The sequence below is a fragment of the Cololabis saira genome, chromosome 24, assembly GCF_033807715.1.
Source record: "Cololabis saira isolate AMF1-May2022 chromosome 24, fColSai1.1, whole genome shotgun sequence".
NCBI lineage: Eukaryota > Metazoa > Chordata > Actinopteri > Beloniformes > Belonidae > Cololabis > Cololabis saira.
This window is the reverse complement of record NC_084610.1, coordinates 25,212,153-25,237,142: the sequence shown is the minus strand read 5'-3', so window position 1 is coordinate 25,237,142 and position 24,990 is coordinate 25,212,153. Positions and strand designations below refer to the sequence as shown.

General features: G+C 43.7%; 1 protein-coding gene across 1 annotated transcript in view; it reads left to right on the top strand.

The window, feature by feature from the left end:
* Nucleotides 1-24,990, top strand: part of LOC133425135 (NACHT, LRR and PYD domains-containing protein 12-like) — a 105,721-nt gene that overhangs the window by 38,005 nt on the left and 42,726 nt on the right. The window lies entirely within an intron of this gene.

Genomic DNA, 24,990 nt, shown 5'->3' with positions numbered 1-24,990 from the left:
GCTGCTTTCCTCATGAAGCTGTGAGAGGAGTATGATGACAGGCTGCAGGATTGGACAGAAACAGAGACAGTCGGCCAATCAGAGGGTCCAGATGTTTGTTGTAGACCAGTGTTGTGCTGGTGTTCATGTATCCAGAAATAAAGGAGTATTCCAGCTGACGGCCTTCCAGGATGTTCAGACACACAGCTGCTCCACTGCAGCTCTGAACTCTGAAGTCCTGAATGAGCTGATAGAAGGGATCTCTGCAAACACTACTTTATCTGCTCTCTTATTTCTTCTTCCCTCTACAGCTGAAGAAGGGATCTCTGCTAACACTCCTTTATCTGCTCTCTTCTTTCTTCTTCCTCTACAGCTGATGGAGGGATCTCTGCAAACACTCCTTTATCTGCTCTCTTCTTTCTTCTTCCTCTACTGCTGATGGAGGGATCTCTGCAAACACTCCTTTATCTGATCTTTCTTTCTTCTTCCCTCTACTGCTGATGGAGGGATCTCTGCAAACACTCCTTTATCTGCTCTCTTCTTTCTTCTTCCTCTACAGCTGATGGAGGGATCTCTGCAAACACTCCTTTATCTGCTCTCTTATTTCTTCTTCCTCTACAGCTGATGGAGGGATCTCTGCAAACACTCCTTTATCTGCTCTCTTATTTCTTCTTCCTCTACAGCTGATGGAGGGATCTCTGCAAACACTCCATTATCTGCTGTCTTCTTTCTTCTTCCCTCTGATGGAGGGATCTCTGCAAACACTCCTTTGTCTGCTCTCTTCTTTCTTCTTCCATCTACAGCTGAAGGAGGGATCTCTGCAAACACTCCTTTATCTGCTGTCTTCTTTCTTCTTCCCTCTGATGGAGGGATCTCTGCTAACACTCCTTTATCTGCTCTCTTCTTTCTACAGGTGGGGAATGTGAGAGTAACCAGGACGGATGAGTCGTGTCCTGATGGTCCTAGAGGTTGAATCAGCACCAGTTTGTGTGGACAGACTCTGACTGGACCGTGATAATGATGAAGATGAAGATGTACAAAGTTTCAGCTCATTTTTTTTCTGTCTTCCAGCGTTTTACAAACTTCTCAGATATTCATGTATTTCAGTGGCAGCTGCTGCTGTTCTCTGAACTCCTTCCACAGGACTGTAACTTTTGGAAATCCCCCCGAGTGACCGGTAGAGGTGTGGCCTCTGTTTAAAAGTCCCTTTTTCACTGCCGGCAGATTCCACACACTGGTTTTGCTAGCTTTGAACTGCAACTGTTTGAATTAATTATGTCGTCCCCCGTTGTATGTGCAGTGGTGTACCGTCCACCGTCCACTTAAATTCAACAAAACTTTATCCATGACTTTGCTGACTTTTTGTCTGTGCTTATGGTTAAATATGATCACATCATAGTCTGTGGTGATTTTAATGTCCATGTTTGTTGCGAGTCACAGCCTCTGACCGCCTTTCTGAACTTCATCTCTGAACTTCATAGTTTTACACAAGCCGTCTCCAGTTCAACTCATGAAAAAGGCCACACACTTGATCTTGTGTTATCCTATGATGTTTCGGTATCTGTGAATGAAATCTGTGCCATGTCTTTCTCCGACCACTCCCCTATTCTGTTCTCTGTATCAGCCCCATGCTCAGGTAATACCCGTAGTGTCTCCAAACGGGCCTCCTGCCTGATTAACCCCTCGACTGCCAATTATCAGCCGCTTTTAATGACTCCACCTTGTGTAGGCCGTCACTGGGCCTTAGCTCTGATCTTACTACTGATCAGCTTCTATCTATGTTCTCTTCAGCCTGCACTGTAATTCTGGACTCCATTGCTCCTCTTAAACCCAGATGCATGAAAGCACAGACATTTCCATGGCTCAACGATGCAACGCACAACCTCAGACGTGCCTGTAGGCGGGCTGAGCGCAAGTGGCAGAAGGATCGCCTCCACGTGTCCCTCCAGATTCTCCGTAGTTGCTTGGCGGATTACCATCGAGCCGTTAAAACTGCCAAATCCCACCCGGAGGGCCCGGCCCTGCCTGGGTGGGGGGTGGCTGTCTGCGCTGGGGGGGCATTGCTGCCTTGGTCCTCCGTCGCTGGGCGGGGGCCAAGTGCCCCTGCGGATGTGGGGACTCCGGGACCCTTGGGGTGCCCGCCGGGGTGGCCTCGGGGGGGGGTGGGGCCGGGTCCGGGGAGCGGGCCTCCCCTGACCGGGGGGTGCACGGCGGGCGCGACGGCGGGATGGCACCATTCCCAGGTATCTATGTCTTATGTTGTCAGTATGAATGGGAGGATGTTGGACCGTTTCCCCCTCCGTCTGGGGGCTCCGGCGGCGCCGGGGGCGCCCTTGGGGGTACGGTGGGGCCCTTGCCCGGCTCGGGGGGCCGGCCCCCGTCTACTGGACGGCCGGTGGGGGGACGCGGGTGTCTTATCAGGGCCGGCTTTGCTGGTCCTGCTTCCTGGCTTCGGCCTCCGCTCCCCCTCTTGCCCCCCCTACACGATTCATACGCACATAGGCGAAAGGCGGGGGGTCCGGGTCGTGGGGGGCACTGTCCCGCGGGGCCTGGCACTCCCCGCCTCACGGTTTTAACAGCAAAATAGACACTGCACATTCAACATTTTATAAATACACTTGACAAGGACACGTAGTTCGGGAGGGGGGGGGGGGTCGGTGTCAATCGATACTTGGCCCTCCCTCCTCCCTGTTTTTATGGCATTAATCACATGCACTCAACACAAGGGGCGGGAGGGGGTCCCACATCACCCGCGTTCCCTCACCGGCCTGGGCCTGGGACGGGTGGGTCGGGTTACCCGGGCCTGGCGGGGCCCGCCGTGCAGCCTGGGGTGCCTTCTGGCGGTGCTGGACCCCCCCGGGGAGGGGGAAACGGTGCGTGATTGTATGTCTGTGTCGGTGAGAATGCGGTATGGAAGGGTCCTGCCATGGAGGATTTGAGCCTCCATTGGCAGGACATCAAAAACTTAATAATTTATCAATATTATATTATACAAAGATGGTTATTATTATTATTATTATTAGTATTATTATTAGTATTATTAGTATTATTATTATGTATAGTATATTATATTATTATTAGTATAGGTATCGGATAGGTGAATGGATGAATGAATGGGATGCCTGGGTCTGGGGCCCTCCGTTTTCGGGCCTGCGCGGGTGTCGCCTTGTTGGGGGGTTCCCTCTCTCCGGGCCCGTCTCCGGTCCCCCCCGCTGCCTCTATGGCGGGGCGCCCCTCTGGTCTTGGAGGGCCACTTTCGTGGGGGACGGGTGCGCCTGCCCGCGTTGGCGGCCGGGGCGGCTCTGTCTCTCCGGGCAGGCTGGCCCCCTGCCGGGTGGGGGTCGTTGGCCTGAAGGGTGAGGGCCTCCTGGCCGCGTGTCCGGCCCGGACCGGGTGGCCGGGGATTGCCTGGGTCGCGGTCCGCCGCCGCGGGATCCCTGGCTGCTTCTTTCCGCGCCGTGGGGGCCCCGCCCGCGGGCCCCCTCGGCCGCCGCCAGGTGGGGGGGGGGCCTCGCAGGCGGTGGGTTGCCTCCCTCCTACTTCTCCCCTCTGTGGGGTTGCCGGTGGCCTGGGTTCCGGGCTCTTCCTTGTCGGCCTCTGGTCTCGCGGGTGGCGGGGTTGCTCCCCCCCCTCCCCCACTATAGATACACTTCAGGTGGAGCTTTGTTTGGTTTATTACACACACACACACACACACACACACACACACACACACACACACACACACACACACACACATACACATACACACATACACACATATAGTCATTTAGTCACATGCATACACACACACACACACACACACACATGCATGATCATATACATACACACACACACACACATAGACATACACACTGGCTTGTTCACCTGCATGCTGGCTCTCTAGTTTTTAGGTAGCGGTAGCGATAGCTTAGCTCAGACTGCGATCAGATCTCAAGATTTAGGTCGATTGCTGTTCGTGTTTTGGATGGCTCCGTGCCGGTTTCGTGCTTTGTTTGTGGTTTTTTGTTGCAGATTTCCAGTGCTTGACGTGTGTCTCCGTGTGTTCCTGCTTCCTGGATTGGCAGTGGATGTCGTCACCCCCCCCCCACCCCCTCCCCCCCCCAAAAAAAAAAAAAAAAAAAAAAAAAACTGCCAAATCCCAGTACATTTCCTCCCCGGTCTCCAGAAACAGTCACAAACCAATGCATCACTTTAATAGAATACAGAGATATAAGGGGTATAAGTCAGCTTTACAGTATCTTAGAGCCATATATGAACATGTAAAAAGTGATTATATAATTTATATTTTGTAATATTTGATTTAACTGTATGTTGAGTAATACGCAGTTTTTAATATCAGTCCACAAGGTGCTGCTTAATATTAATAATGACTGCAGCTTTCTCATACGTATAAATCACATATAAATCATGTGATGTACGTGCATTTTGTTTTGTGAAGCTATGGAACCGAGGGAGCACACTAGTTTTGACCGTGCTTGCATGAGAATATTATTTTGTCGTATAATCCCACAGTTTTTGTTTTTTGTAATTGAAAGAAAGGTTTTTCAGTAAACCTTGGAAATAAGAACACAGACTGTGACGTTTCATTGAAATACACATCAGCTACATGTGAAGGAAATATAGCTTAGACGGAGCTACACTTACACAGTAAATATGAGGTAATATATAAAAACTAGGGCTGTCAAACCATTCATTTTTTGCATTTTTTACATGTTGTACATAGTTAACTCGCGATTAATTGCATATTAATCGCACATTTATTCACACATTTTTTGCTGTTCTAAATTACCTTAAGGTATTTTTTTTAATGTTTTTAATACTGTTAACAACATGAGAAAGGGCAAATATGCTGCTTCATGCCAATGTTTATTCAACTTTCCACAAAAAAAGCTTTTGACCTGAATGTAACATTCCTTTATAAATACAAACACAATGTAGTCCCCAACTTGTAAAGACTCACTTAAGATTCCTTGTTTTTTATAAGCAGCTCAATGTAAAACAATGAACCGTATGGCTGCCGTGGTGTGAGTGTGTACCACAGGCTTAAGACTGCAGGCTCAAACATTTGTCTGTTAAGGTCCTTGTGTTTAAGAAACGTATGTAAGACAAGAATACTGTTGTGGTTCGGTTTGCTTAGGAACCCAAGTGCCGGAGAGCAGGAACCAGGAGTTGCAACAAAAAGGATTTATTCCACAAAAAGGCAAAAACAAGGCGCTGCAGAGCAGGATCAAAAACACAAAACTAACAGGGATCAAAGACCAGGAGCACATGGAGGGAAGAACAGTACGGACCGACAGGGAACCAAGGAATGACAAGACAAGATATACTGAGGGGATAACGAGACATGACGAGACACAGGTGCAGACACAATCAGGGCAGATGGGACACAGGCAGGGCAAGACAGAAACTGAAAGTCACAAACTGGGGGGAAGTGTCAAACCCTGACAAATACGTAACTCTAAATCAGATTACTATAAAAATGAACTCTCTGAAAACATGCACAACCCCAAACAGTTCTGGAAACACATTAGGAATGTCCATTAGGAATGTCCAAACCCAATAAAAATATTTCCACTAAGATTTGCCACAGTAATTAAATCATCCAGGATCCCCTAACTATCTCCAACATTTTTAATCAGCATTTCTCCTCTGTAGGTAACTTGTGTTTGATCCATCTGCAGCCTCCATCTCCTCATCTGGCTCTCTGTGCTCTTGTTTTTCTTTCCAAAACTTACACCCTATTGAAGTTCAAAACGCAATCAATGAATTGAAGAATGACTGTGGATCTGGTCCAGACGGCATGGAGATAAAATGTATTAAATTAGCAGCCCATATTTTAATGTATCCCCTCAGTGACTTATACAACCTTTCCTTATTAACTTGCTACCTCCTTTCTCCTTGGAAAAGTGCATTAGTTACTCCACTATACAAGGGATGTGATCCAAACGAAGTCAATAATTACCGACCAATCTCCATTATCAACTCCATTGCAAAGATCTTTGAAAAATGAATATTTAATCAAATATCACAATATATTACTGAAAACAATATTTTGTCTCCATGCCAGTCCGGTTTCAGATCAAATTTCTCAACAACCACAGCTCTGCTAAAATTCACAAATGATACATTTACAGCTTCTGAAAATGGTAAACTCACTGGTGCAATATTTCTGGATCTCACTAAGGCTTTTGATATTGTTGATCACTACCTTCTACTGGACAAACTTTACTCAATTGGTATCTCTAGAAACTCTCTTCTTTGGTTCAACTCTTATCTCCATAACAGACGTCAGTGTGTCAGCCTTAATGGAATCCAATCCAAATATACAATTGTTGAGAAAGGAGTACCACAAGGCTCATCCCTTGGGCCACTCCTTTTATCCATTTTTATTAATGACCTCCCAAAGACCTGTTCCAATTGTGTTCCAATTCCAATTATACACGGACGACACACTAATATATACATCCGGTAATAACACATCAGTAATTGAGAGATCCTTACAAAGTGAATTTTCTACTGTGCATCTAATAAACTTTTGTTAAACAGAAATAAATCTTGTTCAATGTTGTTTGGTACCAGATTAGGCCTTGGAAATAACCCAGATCTTAATATTTATTTTCAATGATGGCTCAGCCCTTGAACAGGTGACCACATTCAAACACCTCGGCCTCTGGTTCGACCCATTATTTACTTTTAAATATCATATCGAGTCGATCACAACTAAGTTACATCGCAACCTAGGCAACCTTTACCGATCAATGACCTTAACGTTATTAACGCGTTAACTTTGACAGCCCTAATAAAAACGAATTATCTTATGTAATGTGTTCATTTAATTTAAGGGAAAATGCCAATTAACAAATCACCCTTATAAAAGTAGATTATATTTTACATGGTCTATTCTATGGTGTGTTAGGGTTTAAAAATTAAAAACGATTAAAAAACAGACATTTAGCTTCTATCTCACCTCTGGAGGTCACCTGAAGGTCACCTGGAGGTCACCTGGAGGAGGTCACCTGAAGGTCATGAGGTCACCTGGAGGTCATGAGGTCATCTGAAGGTCACCTTGAGGTCACCTGGAGGTTACCTTTTTTTTTTTTTTTTACCTTGTCTGCACATATTAATGGTTGATACCATGCCGGTAAAAACCTAAGGCATATATATGTGCATTATTACTATATTTAATATATATACATATATCATATATATACAGTATGCATACATATGCATACACATACATACATATACACATACCAACCCAGTGATTTTTTTATTTCTATTTTTTTGGTTGGGGGTGAGGGGGGGGGGGCTCGTCAAATTTCATTTTGCGCTTGCGACTATATCCTGCTTTCCATCCAGACTCTCCATGGCGCAAAGTTTGCGCCGCAAACCGTAAGACGCGCAACACCTCATTTAAATACTGCGGTTTGCACCTGTTATCAATTGCGCACGCAATCTTAGTTGATCACCTGCAAAACACACAACAACAGCACGCGCAAACCTTTTCAGTGCACACGCAATTTAGTACTTTTTATTTTGGATCTTAGTAAATCGGGCCCTAAATGTATTTGGAGCAGCAGCATCACAGTAGTATTACTAGCTCTCTCCTGTACTGTAGTAGTAGTACTAGCTCTGTCCTGTACTGTAGTAGTAGTACTAGCATAACTGTCTCTAACTATGTCCAAACTGTCTCCAAACTCTCACTGACTGCAACTCTCCACCAAACACACATTCTGAACGGAGGCTGAGGGTTCGTATCTCTGAATCAGTCCCGTGGTGCAGCCAGGCGGCGACGCGTCTGACGTCATCATGTGCAGCCCCTGAGTGAAGCAATCCTGCAGACCTCAGAGTTTCTGTTTGGGGGAACATCTGGCCGTTGCCTTCCTGCTTGAAAGAACATGTTCACACACTAATGGTTGGTAAGAGGATGTGCGCTACCCCCACATTTCACACTCCCCCCCACACGTACAAAACAACAAGCACAGGAAGTTCTTCTTCCGGCTCTCGGTGAAGGCGGACGCTTTTCTGCTCCCGCTCCCTACCCATCTGCTCTGCTGCTCTTTTATGTCTTGTCACTCTTTTCACATCCTCCGAACTTTCTACAATCATGGATCAACACAGTCACCAGGTTTGAGCCACGAAGGCTGCGACCCTCACTTGGATGTACGGTGCCGAGTGTGATCTACAGTGTAGGCCGACTAAAAGAAAAAAAATAATCAAATAGATCATTTATAAACCATTTACTGTAAACACGTTATCTACTTTATTTTTGGTTGTAAATAAACTGCAACAGAAATGTACAACAACAATTTGAAGTGGAACAACAATTAAGTGCAACAACAAAGTACTACAAAAACTAGAACTATAATTAAAATCACTCAACTTAGATAAACAGAACCTTGTCAATATGTTCTCCATATAAGAATACATTCAAATGTTGACATAATTACACAAATTCAAAACATACAGAAAAAGAAGCAACAACAACAAAAACGTAATACAAACAGGGGGAAAAAAAAAAACAGTGTCCGAAAAGGAGCAGGTAGAAGTAAAACTTATTTAACCCTGCCCCTTTGTTACCTATATCATAAATTAAACATAAATATTAATAATAAATACCTGTAATTACCTAATAGGCTAGCGATTTTCCCATTGGTTGAGCCTTTGCACCTAACCAGCTAACAAACACAATCTTTCCTTAACATAACTCCTCAATCAAATAACTTCCCAGAACTTCCTTTTTGTACAGTTTTTTAAATTGATTTATATTTGTACATTGCTTCAACCCATCAACCAACCCATTCCATAAATCCACTCCAACAACTGAGATACACATGCTTTTCCTTTTAGAATGAAAACATTGTTTTTTGAAATTATATTTTCCTCTTAAATTATAACCCCCCTCCCTGTCACAAAACATTTTCTGTAAATTGCCTGGAAGTGAATCAGTTTTCGCTTTGAATATGATTCGTAGAGTTTTTAGTTTGACAATGTCCCAGAATTTCAACACATGCGACTTTAAAAACAGTGTGTTTGTGTGATCCTTATAACCCACATTGTGAAGTATCCTGATTGCTTTTTTTTGCATTCTGAATAGCGGTTGTAAATTGCTTATATATGTGTTGCCCCAAACTTCCACACAATAATCCAGATATGGTAATACTAGTGATGAATACAGAATGTGCAATGATTTATAATCCAGCATGTAGCTTGTTCTCCCCAATATCGCTACACTCTTTGCCAGTTTTGTTCTTATATGATTTATATGGGGTTTCCAGCAGATTTTGTGATCCAGTATCACTCCCAGAAATGTATTTTCATACACCCTTTCAACAGGTACATTATTGATCGTTATTTGCACAGTATCAATTGGGATTGTGCGATTTCCAAACAACATAAATGAATAAACAAATAAAATCAAACAAATACTTAAATAATGATATAAATGAACAGAGGTACCAGAAACAAGGTAACGGAAATTGGTTATGAATCAAATATTAAGTTAACCTTCGTCTGGTGTTAGGGTCGCCACCGACCCGTTCTTAGGTTTTAAATTCATAAAACTACCACAAAAATCAGTTTATTGTATCAAGGCTTTTTGTCAGGAACCTCTATTTCAACAAAATAATATCAAAAAAAATTTTGTCACTAAATTATAAAATGCTCTGGTTGAAATTATTACCTTTGTGGGGTTAGGGTCGGTTTCGACCCGGTTATAAAATTCTGCTTATAAAGCAATAATTAGAGCCAAAACTGAAATCATAAGTGCACTGTCAGACAGCCAGCTCCTCTCCCAGTCATGTGAGCTTCAGTAGATTCTCATTTTGGATTTTTGTTTTCCAGTTTACTTGCACATAAACAAAACAAATTAAAGCTGCAAGCAGCGATGAACGGGCCCTCGCACTCACGGCCACCGCCCCCCATAAGCATATCAGAAAAGACACCACCCACGACTTCCTATGTCAAACCATTCAAAAGTTATAGCAGAAAAAAGGGACAACCAATCAGAAGAAGGGGCGGGGCTAATTCAGGCCAATGAAGGTCAAGGACTCCATACAGAATCTGATGACCCCACCCACGACTCTCTATGTCAAACCATTCCAAAGTTATAGCAGAAAATCGGGGACAACCAATCAGAAGAAGGGGCGGGGCTAATTAAAGCCAACTAAGCTTAACGACTCATTACAGAGTCCCATGACACCACCCACGACTCTCTATGTTAAACCATTCCAAAGTTATAGCAGAAAATCGGGACAACCAATCAGAAGAAGGGGCGGGGCTAATTAAAGCCAACTAAGCTTAACGACTCATTACAGAGTCCCATGACACCACCCACGACTTCCTATGTCAAACCATTAAAAAGTTATAGCAGAAAAAAGGGACAACCAATCAGAAGAAGAGGCGGGGCTAATTCTGGCCAATGAAGGTCAAGGACTCCATAAAGAATCTGATGACACCACCCACGACTCTCTATGTCAAACCATTCCAATGTTATAGCAGGAAATCGGGACAACCAATCAGAAGAAGGGGCGGGGCTAATTAAGGCCAACAAAGCTTAAGGACTCATTACAGAGTCCCATGACACCACCCACGACTTCTTATGTCAAACCATTCAAAAGTTATGGCAGATAAAAGTATTCTAGGGGGCGCTGTTGAGCCGTTAGGCCACGCCCATTAATGCAAACCATGAAATATCAAATGTATCGCCAGGCCTGGCTTGCATGCAAAATTTGGTGACTTTTGGAGAACTATCAAATATGGACCAATCACATGAAGGGGGGGCGCGCCTTTTGGCGTCTAGCGTCGCCACGGTAATACTTTTGAAAGAGAAAAGTAATGCGTGGTGTCGCAGGATGTAGACGCACATTTTGATGTATAACACACCTGGGTGCACGTTACGGTTCGGGCTGAATTAACTGCCGAAGGAATGGCATAAATTTCGCCAAAATGACACAATTTATTCAAAATGGCCGACTTCCTGTTCGGTTTCGGCCATGGCGCCAAGAGACTTTTCTTTAAGTTGTGCCATGATACAGGTGTGTAGCGATTTTCGTGCATGTACGTCAAACCGTATTGTGGGGCTTGAGGCACAAAGTTTTCCGGGGGGCGCTGTTGAGCCATTTTGCCACGCCCATTAATGCAAACCATGAAAGATCAAATTTATCGCCAGGCCTGGCTTGCATGCCAAATTTGGTGCCTTTTTGGGCACGTTTAGGGGGGCAAAAAGGCCCTCCTTTCGTCAGAAGAAAAAAGAAAGAAAGAAAAAAAATTCCTACAGATACAATAGGGCCTTCGCACTGAAGGTGCTCGGGCCCTAATAAAGTCGGGCATGTCCAGCTATGTAGGTCAATTCACTCATTTCACTTGCAGAAGATTTACAGTAAGCCAAGTTCTGGACTATATTTTTGGTGAAAATGATAGAGACGACAATGAGCAGCGTAGTGATGCAGAGGAGCAGGATTCTGAGGAGGAAGACGATGTGGAGTATCATCCAGAAGATACTGACACATCTGGTGAGTCTGACGAGGAGGTCACTGGTGCTGAAGCTTCTCCTGCTGAAAAATTCAAGTCCAAAAATGGAAAGATAGTTTGGAGCTCAGTACCTCATGATGTACATGGAAGTTCAGCTGCTGAAAATGTCATCAAAAAGACCCCTGGAATCACAAGGTTTGCTTTGACAAGAGTCAGTGATATCAAAACATGTTTTATTTATGCCATTGTCAATAAAAAGAGTCATAATTGCTATGACAAACCTTGAAGGGGAAAAAAGTCCATGGCGACATGTGGAAAGACATGGATGAGGAATGCCTGGATGCTTATATTGGTGTTCTTCTTCTTGCTGGAGTTTACAGATCCTGCAATGAATCCACTGATCTCTGGGATGCATCGACAGGCAGAAATATTTTCTGGGCAACAATGTCACTTCAGACCTTTCGATTGATATCACAAGACCTCAGATTTGACAACAGGGATACCAGAACAAGATCTGACGAGCTTGCCCCCATCAGGGATGTCTGGGAGAATTGGGTGCAGCTCCTTCCACTGATGTTCAACCCAGGGCCAGAGGTGACAGTGGATGAACGTCTTCTTCCTTTCCCAGAAAAATGCCCTTTCCGGCAATACATACCCAGTAAGCCAGGGAAGTACGGCATAAAAATCTGGGCAGCCTGCAATGCCAAAAACAGCTACAGATTTACACAGGCAAAGCTGCGAGTGGCATCCCTGAGAAGAACCAAGGAAAACGTGTGGTCCTTGATTTGACTACTGGCCTGCAGGGTCACAATATCACTTGTGACAATTTTTTAAAGTTCTATTGCTGAAAAAATACTTTTGTTCCATTTCCTTGAGGTAAATGTATATGGGTCGAAATTGACCCATAACACCATAGATGTTACTATAGTTAATAATATTAAAATGAAAAAATAAATGAAACAAATTTATTTAGGAGATGTGTTCTAATACCCCTCAGTAATAGCCAGGTAACACAACAACCTTTTATTTATTCATATGATTCTCTTGAGGCTCATTTGACCAGTTTTTTAAATTGAAATCAAGGGCTATACTGACAAAAAAAGGCCCAGAGTTCCCACACCAAAAATATTAAAACCAATATTTTCATGGATAAGAAAGCCTAACAATGTAACCAAGAGATGAGAAACAAATTGGATGATGGATAATTGCTTTGGTGTATTTTAGAGATGATTTAAAACACGGGTCAAAACCGACCCGTTAACATCGGAGATGGTAACAGAAAGCTAACACCAGACAAAGGTTAAACAATTAGTTCTGAAAACTATGTAAAAATGTGCAAAAGCTTTGGTAAAATTAGGGAGAAAATGGCTCTGTGTAAACGTGGCCTTAATGTGCACTGTTTCCTGTACCCCTTTTCTGTTCAATGCTGCAGGTTATTCAGTCACAATTTAAAATTTTGTGAAAATTCATTGTATTTGATAAGTAAACTAAAATAATGTATACAAAAACGGTAACAGTTAATGGTAAAAAGATACTACATGTATTTGACATTTTCTTTATTTCATATATTAGATATTTGATGTATTTCACTTTAATGTAACTGTATCAAATCCACTATACGATCAATACTGTATATGAAGCAATATATGTGTATGTATATATATATATATATATATATATATATATATATATATATATATATATATATATATATATATATATATATAACCCTAACCCTATATGTATATGTATAGCAATCAGAACACTGTACAGTATACAAGTACTACTACTCAAATGCTGGAGGATTCCCATGAGGCAGACAGACCTTGTGATTTGGTCCACACACATCTGAGTTAATGTACAGTCTCCTGCAGCCCTTTTCTGTTCAACGCTGCAGAATAAACACCTTTGAGCTGTTACCACCACATGAGTTCCAGAGTGAGATTAAAGCAGAAAAGACATACATCGGTCACACATGTAATAATATTTATTGTTTTTGTACAATAACATACCTTTGATAATGTATGGATCATCACTCACATGTGAAAAAATCATTTTATTTTTTATTTTTTTTTTTAACTCTTGGGGGCCCCCTAGTGGTCACGGGGCCCTAAGCAGCCGCTTAGTTCCCTTATGCCTTGGGCCAGCTCTGGTTACGAGTTTGTTGCTTTTCTGTGCTGAGGTGTTCCCCTTCAAAACATTCAGAGAGCCGATCTCTGTTCTGATTACATCCCATAATCTTGTCCATCTAAGCTGTTGCAAGTTTTATTTAGTTTCTCAAATGTACCTTTAAATAATACTTGCCTCCAACGAACCCCGAGTTCTCCGGCACCTGAACGCAGCCTCTCAGCAAAGCTCTCTGCTGCCCTCTGGTGGTGTGTTCAGGGTCTTACAGGGTCTTTGAGGTAGCGTTCAGGGTTGTACAGCAGGGGGAGACACTTGTCCCACACTGTCCTGATGGCAGCCAGTTTGTCTCTCTGCCGTCGCGCTGGTCTGTCATCTCGGTTGTCAAAGCGGATAATCCTGGAAATTATGCAAAGGTTTTCTAGAGACATTGTTGCTCGGAAAATGTATCTGCCAGTTTCTGCATCCCACAGGGATTCTGCGGATTCCCCTTTGGACCTGAAAACTCCAGGTCCAGGTCCTGGTCCAGGTCCCTTTCCTGGTCCAGGTCCCTGTCCTGGGAGGAGAGACCGGTCCCGGTCCATGTCCTGGTCCAGGTCCTGGGAGGAGAGACCAGTCTAGAACCCGGTCCAGATCCTGGTCCAGGTCCTGGTCCTGGTCCTGCAGCCGACTCAATATCAGACTCTGAAAGTTGCCTAAACATTCAATAAAAACTTTATTCATCATTTCTGAGTCACATCAGTTTGTACCAACCAACGTTTCCGTGACATCTTAGTTTTATTTAAAAAGACAACTTTACAGAACCGGTTTTTCGCTGCAAAATGTATTTGAATGTTTTTCTGTCCAGACACAGTTATGGGATGTTTTAGGATCTGGATTTAATCTCCAGTAGTCGTCCCATACGGTCGTCATGGTGACAGAGATGTTGGACCTGGTCCAGTCTTAGTCCTGGACCAGCAGGTCCAGACTAAACCAGCTGATGGTCCAGTCTTAGTCCTGGACCAGCAGGTCCAGAACCAGCTGATGGTCCAGTCTTAGTCCTGGACCAGCAGATCCAGACTAAACCAGCTGATGGTCCAGTCTTAGTCCTGGACCAGCAGATCCAGACTAAACCAGCTGATGGTCCAGTCTTAGTCCTGGACCAGCAGGTCCAGACTAAACCAGCTGATGGTCCAGTCTTAGTCCTGGACCAGCAGATCCAGACTAAACCAGCTGATGGTCCAGTCTTAGTCCTGGACCAGCAGATCCAGACTAAACCAGCTGATGGTCCAGTCTTAGTCCTGGACCAGCAGATCCAGACTAAACCAGCTGATGGTCCAGTCTTAGTCCTGGACCAGCAGGTCCAGAACCAGCTGATGGTCCAGTCTTAGTCCTGGACCAGCAGATCCAGACTAAACCAGCTGATGGTCCAGTCTTAGTCCTGGACCAGCAGGTCCAGACTAAACCAGCTGATAGTCCAGTCTTAGTCCTGGACCAGCAGGTCCAGACTAAACCAGCTGATGGTCCAGTCTTAGTCCTGGACCAGCAGGTCCAGACTAAACCAGCTGATGGTCCAGTCTTAGTCCTGGACCAGCAGATCAGTGTGGTCCCTGAAGACTCGCTCATCCTGCATCAGCAGGTTCCTCTAACGGAGCCAAAGCTCCATCAGGAGTTGCTGGTTCCATCATTGAGCTCCTTTAGTTGTTTGTTCAGATCATGTGGTTGATTGTGAGATTGTTGCAGCTCCACTCTTGTGTAACTTATCTGGTGATGTGGGGACTGTCGTGTCCTTCATGTGTCTAGGTCCTGGTCCAGGTCCAGGTCCAGGTCCAGGTCCTGGTCCAGGTCCAGGTCCAGGTCCTGGTCCTGGTCCAGTTCCAGGTCCAGGTCCAGGTCCACTCTTGTGTAACTTATCTGTTGATGTGGGGACTGTCGTGTCCTTCACGTGGTCCTGAACTCATTGTTGACGTCACGTTTCCTCATATTCTGCACTTCACTGCATCACCAGTGAGTGTCGCCAACGGACAAAACCTCAGAAAAGTGCGTGAACCAGCCTTATTGTGTGAGTGAAAGACCGCAACTTTCTACATTCACGTCATTCTTTGTACATCCGACCGTGAGCGTTGAAAGTGGCGAACGCACGTTTTTTTTGCGCCGCACGTTTTGTACATCAGGCCCCTGGAGAGGTCGGCTCTGCCAGATATCTCTTCACCTCTACGTGGCATCTGTGCTGGTGCTCTGGGATCTCTGGGTTGCTCCTGAAACAAACAGAGACATGACAACCGGCCAACTTTATTATAAATAAATGCTAAACTGACGTTATTACTAACCGACTTGGCTGCCCAGAAGGTCCCACAGGTTGTCATGATCCACTCTGATAAGATAGTGAACTTTCTTCAAACCTCAACTGACAGCCCAACTGATCTCTCGGTTTTTCGGATGCATGAACTGAAGTGACCGACGCCAATCAATTAGAACACTAGTTAACTGTCCGGCTGATCATGACCCTCCCCCACTATAATTACCTCTGGAGTCTCTCACGGCGGCAACAGCACATCTCAGGTGAGGCTCAATCTGATGAGTCGCCATGGCAACGGACACACCCACCACTCAAAGTCCACAATGATAACGACAGAGACAAAATCTGTCTGTCAGGAGTGTGAACTTACTGATCAAGCAGGAAATAATCAGAAATACTTTTGTCCAGAATGAACCGTCCAACTGAAGCAGAGAGATGAAGAACATGAACAGAATCATCCGTTTTATGCTTTATGGTCTGTTTTTGTGCTCCTCGGTTTTCTCTAATGATGGTGAGTAAGCAGTTAACTCTGATATTTTTTAAAAGGAACCCTGGCTATTAAGACATGTAGGTCTTAAAAGATAAATGTTGGTATCAATTATAACAATGTGATATAAAAAACCTTTTTGATGTCTTCGTTTTTATAAAATTTGAAAATATAATTTAACTCGTAGGTCGCCATTGTTGTAGTGATTCTGGGTAGTGACATCAGACGGTGGCACCTGCTAACCCCCGTCCACTGTTTTGACACCCAGAAACAGATGAAAACACAGCTAAACAGGTGACGGCGCACCAGAAACAGATCAAAACACAGCTAAACCTTAAGGTGACGGCGCACCTACAAAAAAGTTAAAAAAAAAAAAAAAAAAAGTACAGCACCATAAAGCATGAACTATAAAAACACCATAAAACTAAGACTAACCGACCACACGTTTCAACTAGCAGATAGCCGATGCTACAATAAAAACCCCAGCCAGATCTGGTGTCATTAAATTAAATAAAGATGTTCTTGCCTATTTGAAGCGAAGTCTGCGCCTCCCGTTTCGTCAAAGTCCCGGGCCAGCCCCCTCAGCCTCTGGTCTGTCATCAAACGGTGGACCCAGCACCCAGCACCGAAGCCGGTTTTAGGGGGGAGAAGGGTGGGCTATGCCCACCCAAACGTGCGTCCGGCCCACCGGCGTCTCCATCCCGGCCAGAGCGGAGAGCGGAGAGCGGAGAGTGGGTGGCGGTGCACTGCGGGCTCTAAAGCCCCGGCTACGCCGTCTCCGCCGTAGGCTACGCCGTCTATGCAGGAGTCTAATGCACTGGTAAGATGCGCACGACATTGATCATTTTTGCAGATCTCCCGTGCATCACAGAACTTTGATCCAGTTTGCCTGAACCGAGACGTCTTATGGGCTCCCTCGTCAGCCTCCACGGCCGGGAGATGCTGCTCATCTATGTTTTAGATACCTGTCCCAGTTAAACTAACGGGGCTTATGTTCCCAGAGCCACCGCTCTACGTCATCGCCCCCAGAATGCATTGCGCAGGTAAAACATGGCGCCTCCCGCAGGTCAAAATATGTAATAAACATTGTAGATTTCTAAAGCAATTAGATTATTTTATGTGTTTCTAACAACATATTTTAGTATAAGAGAACAATTGTGGCTAATTAGGGACTACATGTCTTAATAGCCAGGGTTCCTTTTAAAGGATTAACATAAAAATGTCTAATATCCAACAATTGTCAGTTTGGATATAAAATACGGGTAAACATCAGTTAAATCCATAAATATAAATCCATAAGAATAGTATCCATATAGTATGTTTTTCACCAAGACAAACAGTTCTACTGTAGAGCCTAATGTCTTTGTTTCAGGGGAGAAGTTACAGGTCGTATCTGAATATAAGTACCTCAGAGTGCTGATTGATTCAAAACTTTCTTTCAAGGCTCAGGTGAAAAAGGTCTGTAACCGGGTCAAGTTCAATCTTTCAAATTTCAGGTTCATGCAAGGTGCAGCAAGAGGGGATTGTATTATTCCACTCAGAAAAAGTGCTTTCAGTCAGTCTACATTCTCTGTTAAAGCTGCACTAGAATGGAACTCCATCCCTGCAACTATCAGAGAACTGGACACATAGGGCCAAATCCACAAAAGGATTGCGCGGCTTTTGCGGCCGCTAAACCGGTGCAAATGAGACAAAAAGAGAGCGTCTAATTCACAAAGCACCCGCAAAGGGCGAATTGCTCCACAAACTGCGCTGCCAAGCAAATAGTGGCAGTCTGCGCCGGTGCCATTTGCATGCATGCAAATTAGGTAATATTGATATTACGGCGCGAAATTGCCCCCTTTCTATGCAAATAAGCCTCATTGCAAAAAGCGTCTAATTCACAAAGGCCAGGGCTATTTGCCACACGCAAAAATAGTGGAGCAAATACCGTCTTTCAGAAGCGTGTATTAAACTGCGCGCAAACTCACTCCTCACTCCCCATCTCTCTGTTTCTCTCTCTCTGTTTCAATATCATTCAAGCCTGTGTGATAATGATATTAAGGGTGAAATCTACATTCAGACATGTAGACAATCAGATCAAGTGGGGTTGTGGACTTATCGGATTTAAAAATAAAAGTAACAGGACGGAGCTCAGGATTCATCCATACAGTAGGGGCTGCTTTATTACAAACAATTCCACCATATAAACAATCTAGAATGTGTGTGTTCAACTGCTGACCTGTAGGTGTGTGTAGCAAAACACAGAACATGAATTACCGTCAGATCCTGATCTGGGACCTCATCTAAAGCTTGCTTGCGCACAAAAGGGGCCTGAAAGATGCGGCGACGTGCACTGTACGGTGCGCGTTGCTCTGCGTCGATTTAACGCGGAACCATAAATCAGCCTTGAACAGCACTGAGGGAGGAGGGAGGAGGGGGAGCGGGGCTCTTCGCACGTTAGTCCACAAAGATCAGATTGCGCCCGCAAATAGCGCTGTGAATTGCGCTGCATTTGCGCCCGCAATTTGCCCCGCTTTAAGGTCCTATTCACAAAAGATTTTGCTCTAATGATATACCGGCGCAAACACGCCCATAAATCTCTGCACCTGAGTGCAATTTGCCCTTTTCTGGTGAGCGGAGCTGTTTCCAGTGTTCTCCGTAATTCAGCACACAGATTGGTCCATAATGAAAACTGCAGAGAGCACAACAGCCTCAACTTTCACGTATTTGTACTTCTCTAGTATTTTGCATGTAGCTAGATAGATAGATAGAACTTTATTCATCCCCAAAGGGAAATTCAATCGTCCAGCAGCTCATCAAAACATAAACATAAAAATCAACCACACTTCCATTCAGACAATAAAAGCACATTCATAATATTAAAATAAACATATAAGGTTTAAAAAAAAGAGTGCACTGGCCACCATCGTGTGGTAGAACATAGCCATCATCTCCACACACACATAAAGACCTCAGTTGTATGACATAAGCTAATGAAATGTGAAATGTTAAGAGGCTGTGCGCATTTACGCACAAGGCACAGCACTGGTAACTTCATTAACACCGGATCGGGATCAGATCAGGATCTAATGGTAATTCATGTTCTTTGTTTTGCTACACACACCTACAGGTCAGCTGTTAAACACACACATTCTAGATTTATATGTTTATATGGTGGAATTGTTTGTAATAAAGCAGCCCCTTATGTATGGATGAATCCTGAACTCCGTCCTGTTACTTTTATTTTTAAATCCGATAAGTCCACAACCCCACTTGATCTGACTGTGTACAGTCATGTCTGAATGTAGATTTCACCCTTAATATCATTCAGTATCACACAGGCTTGAATTATATTGAAGAGAAAGAGAGAAACAGAGACAGACGGGGAGTGAGGAGTTTGCGCGCAGTTTAATACACGCTTCTGAAAGACGGTATTTGCTCCACTATTTTTGCGTGTGGCAAATAGCGCTGGCCTTTCTGAATTAGGCGCTTTTTGCAATGAGGCTTATTTGCATAGAAAGGGGGCAATTTTGCGCCGAATGTATGAATATTACCTAATTTGCATGCATGCAAATGGCACTGGCGCAGACTGCCACTATTTGCTTGGCAGCGCAGTTTGTGGAGCAATTCGCCCTTTGCAGGTGCTTTGTGAAGTCGACGCTCTCTTTTTGTCTCATTTGCACCGGTTTAGCGGCCGCAAAAGCCGCGCAATCCTTTTGTTAGGATTTAGCCTATCACATATCACAACATATATCAGACTTATAATAAAAAATAGCGCTGATCGTGTCCCTCTGTGTTTGAAGCGTCAGTCAGGACTCTGCTGGTGCTGCTGCAGCCCCGATGACACGCCGGGAACCTCCTCCACTGCTTTAGGACAGAACAAATGAGGGGCTTCGTATAGCGTTTAGGGGCTCCACGGAGCCCCTCATTTCTTCCCTAAAGGGACACAGATTTTTTTATATATATAATGAGTTTTACGCGCGCGTGAAACCTTTACGTGCGGGTGTAAGCATAAATTAGGGTCCCGCGTTAAAACGACGCAGAGCCTACGGCGTAGGGTACACGGCGACGCGCGCCTATGCCGTAGGCTCTGCGTTGGTGACGCAGAACCATAAACCCGCCCTGAGCAGCTCTGAGGGGAGACGGGAGGGGAGGAGGGGGAGCGGGGGGTGAAGCGGGTCTGCCGGGCCCTTCGCACAGGGTGTGATTTGCAGTTAATGGCTGATCCTACCGTTAGTTTTTAAACTGTAAAAAGTGGGGGGGGACAAAAACATGATTTTGAAAAGACGGGGGGACATGCCCCCCCTGTTGCGCCGGGGCACTCACGGCGTTCCGCGCAGCAACGGCGTTCTGCTACTCACTCGCTTTATTTTATATTATTTATTTTTCTACTTTTACTCTGACCACCAAATAATGTCGTTTTCCTGTCCTCCACCTCATCCACAACATCTCGATCTCAGATCTCAGTGAAATTCAGTGGCACTGTGGCTCGACTTTATTTTTTATTTCTGCAGTTTTCATTATGGACCAATCTGTGTGCTGAAATATGGAGAACACTGGAAACAGCTCCGCTCACTCAGACAAGTGCAAATTGCACTCAGCCGCAAAACTTTATGGGCGTGTTTGCTCCGGTATATCATTAGAGCAAAATCTTTTGTGAATAGGACCTTAAAGCGGGGCAAATTGCGGGCGCAAATGCAGCGCAATTCACAGCGCTATTTGCGGGCGCAATCTGTTCTTTGTGGATTTACCCCATACACTTTATTTAGAGCTCATTTAAAGAAATGGTTGATTAATACTCAGCTCTGTCAGCACTAAAACTTAATTGCACCTTTCTGTACTTTACACCTTACTGGACTTCCCTCGCAGCTTGCTGTCTTGCTACCACTGGTCTCATGTACCTGTATGCATGTCTTGTGGTTTTTGTAATCAGACTGTTTTATGTATTGTATATAATGTGCATGCTTACTATGCCTGAGCTTCTGCTTTGTATATTTAATACCCCTCATTTTTATTGTTTTGCATGTCTTGCATTATGAGCATCCGTGTTGCATGTTTAAACAGTACCTGACAATGTAATACAAAGGTGACGTGAATGATGTTCTCGCTAACATTATTTATTTATTAGGTCAGCTGTTAAACACACACATTCTAGATTTATATGTTTATATGGTGGAATTGTTTGTAATAAAGCAGCCCCTTATGTATGGATGAATCCTGAACTCCGTCCTGTTACTTTTATTTTTAAATCCGATAAGTCCACAACCCCACTTGATCTGACTGTGTACAGTCATGTCTGAATGTAGATTTCACCCTTAATATCATTCAGTATCACACAGGCTTGAATGATATTGAAGAGAAAGAGAGAAACAGAGACAGACGGGGAGTGAGGAGTTTGCGCGCAGTTTAATACACGCTTCTGAAAGACGGTATTTGCTCCACTATTTTTGCGTGTGGCAAATAGCGCTGGCCTTTCTGAATTAGGCGCTTTTTGCAATGAGGCTTATTTGCATAGAATATAATAGAATATAATATTTATTTTATTTTTTCGCTAACATTATTAGGGCCCGAGCACCTTCAGTGCGAAGGCCCTATTGTATCTGTAGGAATTTTTTTTTTCTTTCTTTTTCTTTCTTTCTTTTTTTCTTTCTTTCTTTCTTTCTTTCTTTCTTTCTTTCTTTCTTTCTTTCTTCTGACGAAAGGAGGGCCTTTTTGCCCCCCTAAACGTGCCCAAAAAGTCACCAAATTTTGCACACAAGACCGGCCTGGCGAAAAATTTGATATTTAATGGTTTGCATTAATGGGCGTGGCAAAATGGCTCAACAGCGCCCCCCAGAAAACTTTGTGCCTCAAGCCCCACAATATGGTTTGACATACATGCACGAAAATCGCTACACACCTGTATCATGTTGCAACTTAAAGAAAAGTCTCTTGGCGTCATGCCCGAAACCGAACAGGAAGTCGGACATTTTGAATTAATCGTGTAATTTTGGCAAAATTTATGCCATTCCTTCGGCAATTAATACGGCCCAAACCGTAACGTTCCCCCAAGTGTGTTATACATCAAAATGTGCGTCTCCATCCTCCGACACCACGCATTACTTTTCTCTTTCAAAAGCGTTACCGTGGCGACGCTAAATGCCAAAAAGCGCGCCCACCCCTCATCTGATTGGTTCAGACAGAAAAAACTTTGCGCCTCAAGCCCCATAATACGGTTGGACATACATGAACGAAAATCAGTACACACCTGTATCATGTCGCTACTTAAAGAAAAGTCTCTTGGCGCCATGGCCGAAACCGAACAGGAAGTCGGCAATTTTAAACATTCTGAATTAATCGCGTAATTTTGGAGCAATACGAGCCATTCCTTCGAGAATTAATACGGCCCGAACCGTATCGTGAACCCAGATGTGTTATACATCAAAATGTGTATCTGCATCCTGCGACTACACACATTACTTTTCTCTTTCAAAAGCGTTACCGTGGCGACGCTAGACGCCAAAAAGCGTGCCCCCCTTCATCTGATTGGTCCATATTTGATAGTTCCCCAAAAGTCACCAAATTTTGCACACAAGACCGGCCTGGCGAAAAATTTGATATTTAATGGTTTGCATTAATGGGCGTGGCAAAATGGCTCAACAGCGCCCCCCAGAAAACTTTGTGCCTCAAGCCCCACAATATGGTTTGACATACATGCACGAAAATCGCTACACACCTGTATCATGTTGCAACTTAAAGAAAAGTCTCTTGGCGTCATGCCCGAAACCGAACAGGAAGTCGGACATTTTGAATTAATCGTGTAATTTTGGCAAAATTTATGCCATTCCTTCGACAATTAATACGGCCCAAACCGTAACGTTCCCCCAAGTGTGTTATACATCAAAATGTGCGTCTCCATCCTCCGACACCACGCATTACTTTTCTCTTTCAAAAGCGTTACCGTGGCGACGCTAAATGCCAAAAAGCGCGCCCACCCCTCATCTGATTGGTTCAGACAGAAAAAACTTTGCGCCTCAAGCCCCATAATACGGTTGGACATACATGAACGAAAATCAGTACACACCTGTATCATGTCGCTACTTAAAGAAAAGTCTCTTGGCGCCATGGCCGAAACCGAACAGGAAGTCGGCAATTTTAAACATTCTGAATTAATCGCGTAATTTTGGAGCAATACGAGCCATTCCTTCGAGAATTAATACGGCCCGAACCGTATCGTGAACCCAGATGTGTTATACATCAAAATGTGTATCTGCATCCTGCGACTACACACATTACTTTTCTCTTTCAAAAGCGTTACCGTGGCGACGCTAGACGCCAAAAAGCGTGCCCCCCTTCATCTGATTGGTCCATATTTGATAGTTCCCCAAAAGTCACCAAATTTGGCATGCAAGCCAGGCCTGGCGATAAATTTGATATTTAATGGTTTGCATTAATGGGCGTGGCAAAATGGCTCAACAGCGCCCCCTTGAAAACTTTTCTCTGCCATAACTTTTGAATGGTTTGACAAAGAGTCGTGGGTGGTGTCATGGGACTCGGTATTGAGTCCTTAAGCTTAGTTGGCCTGAATTAGCCCCGCCCCTTCTTCTGATTGGTTGTCCCTATCTTCTGCTATAACTTTTGAATAGTTTGACATACAGAGTCGTGGGTGGTGTCATCAGACTCGGTTTTGTGTCCTTGACCATAATTAATGAAAATTAGCCCCGCCTTTTCTTCTGATTGGTTGTCCCTTTTTTCTGCTATAACTTTTGAATGGTTTGACAAAGAGAGTCGTGGGTGGTGTCATTTCTGTTATGCTTATGGGGGACGGTGGCCATGAGTGCGAGGGCCCGTTCATCGCTGCTTGCAGCTTTAATTCGTATAGTTTTTCTTCTTTTCTTTTTTATTATTGTTCTGCATGCCTATAAATGAATTGTAATTTTAATCTTACATTTCTGTTCTGACTCTGTAACATCTGTCCAGGGACTACAGATGAAAAATAGCCTCTTGGCTAACTCTGGCACATTTACAGCAATGTTTATTAATGTGCATTGTCCCCGTCAAATAAACCAATAAATAAATAAAAAATAAATAAATGAATGAATAAATAAATAAATAAATAAATAAATAAATAAATAAACAAATAAACAAATAAATAAATAAATAAATAAATAAATAAATAAATAAATAAATAAATAAATAAATAAATAAATAAATAAATAAATGTGTCTACGGTGCAAGTAAGTTGAAACTTTAGTGACGGGAATCTTCAACCGTCGACAGCAGGAGGAAGAAGCTTCTCTGGACTTGAATCAAAGTCCAAAATAACCTACATATACGACTTAGGAAGATGTTGGTTGGTTATTTTAAACAATTTAGCAAAAACAAGGGCATAAAAATCAACAATACAAATTCCAAAAAACGTAGTACTAACAAAAATAATACTAAAATGTAACTTTTTATGTATTTAAGTATTTTTATCAGTGTTTTGATCAGAAGTCCTTCATGTTGTTTTACTGATGTAGTGTTTAGTTTTCACCACAAGGTGGCGGTGAAGACGTCAACATGGAGCTTGTTTGTCAGGAGGTTTGAATGTAGATTTGTTTCCGTTTGGTCAGAAAAAAGGAGTCATTATACCTTTACAGGAAAAATACGAATCCTGCTCATCGCTTATTTATTTATTGGCAAG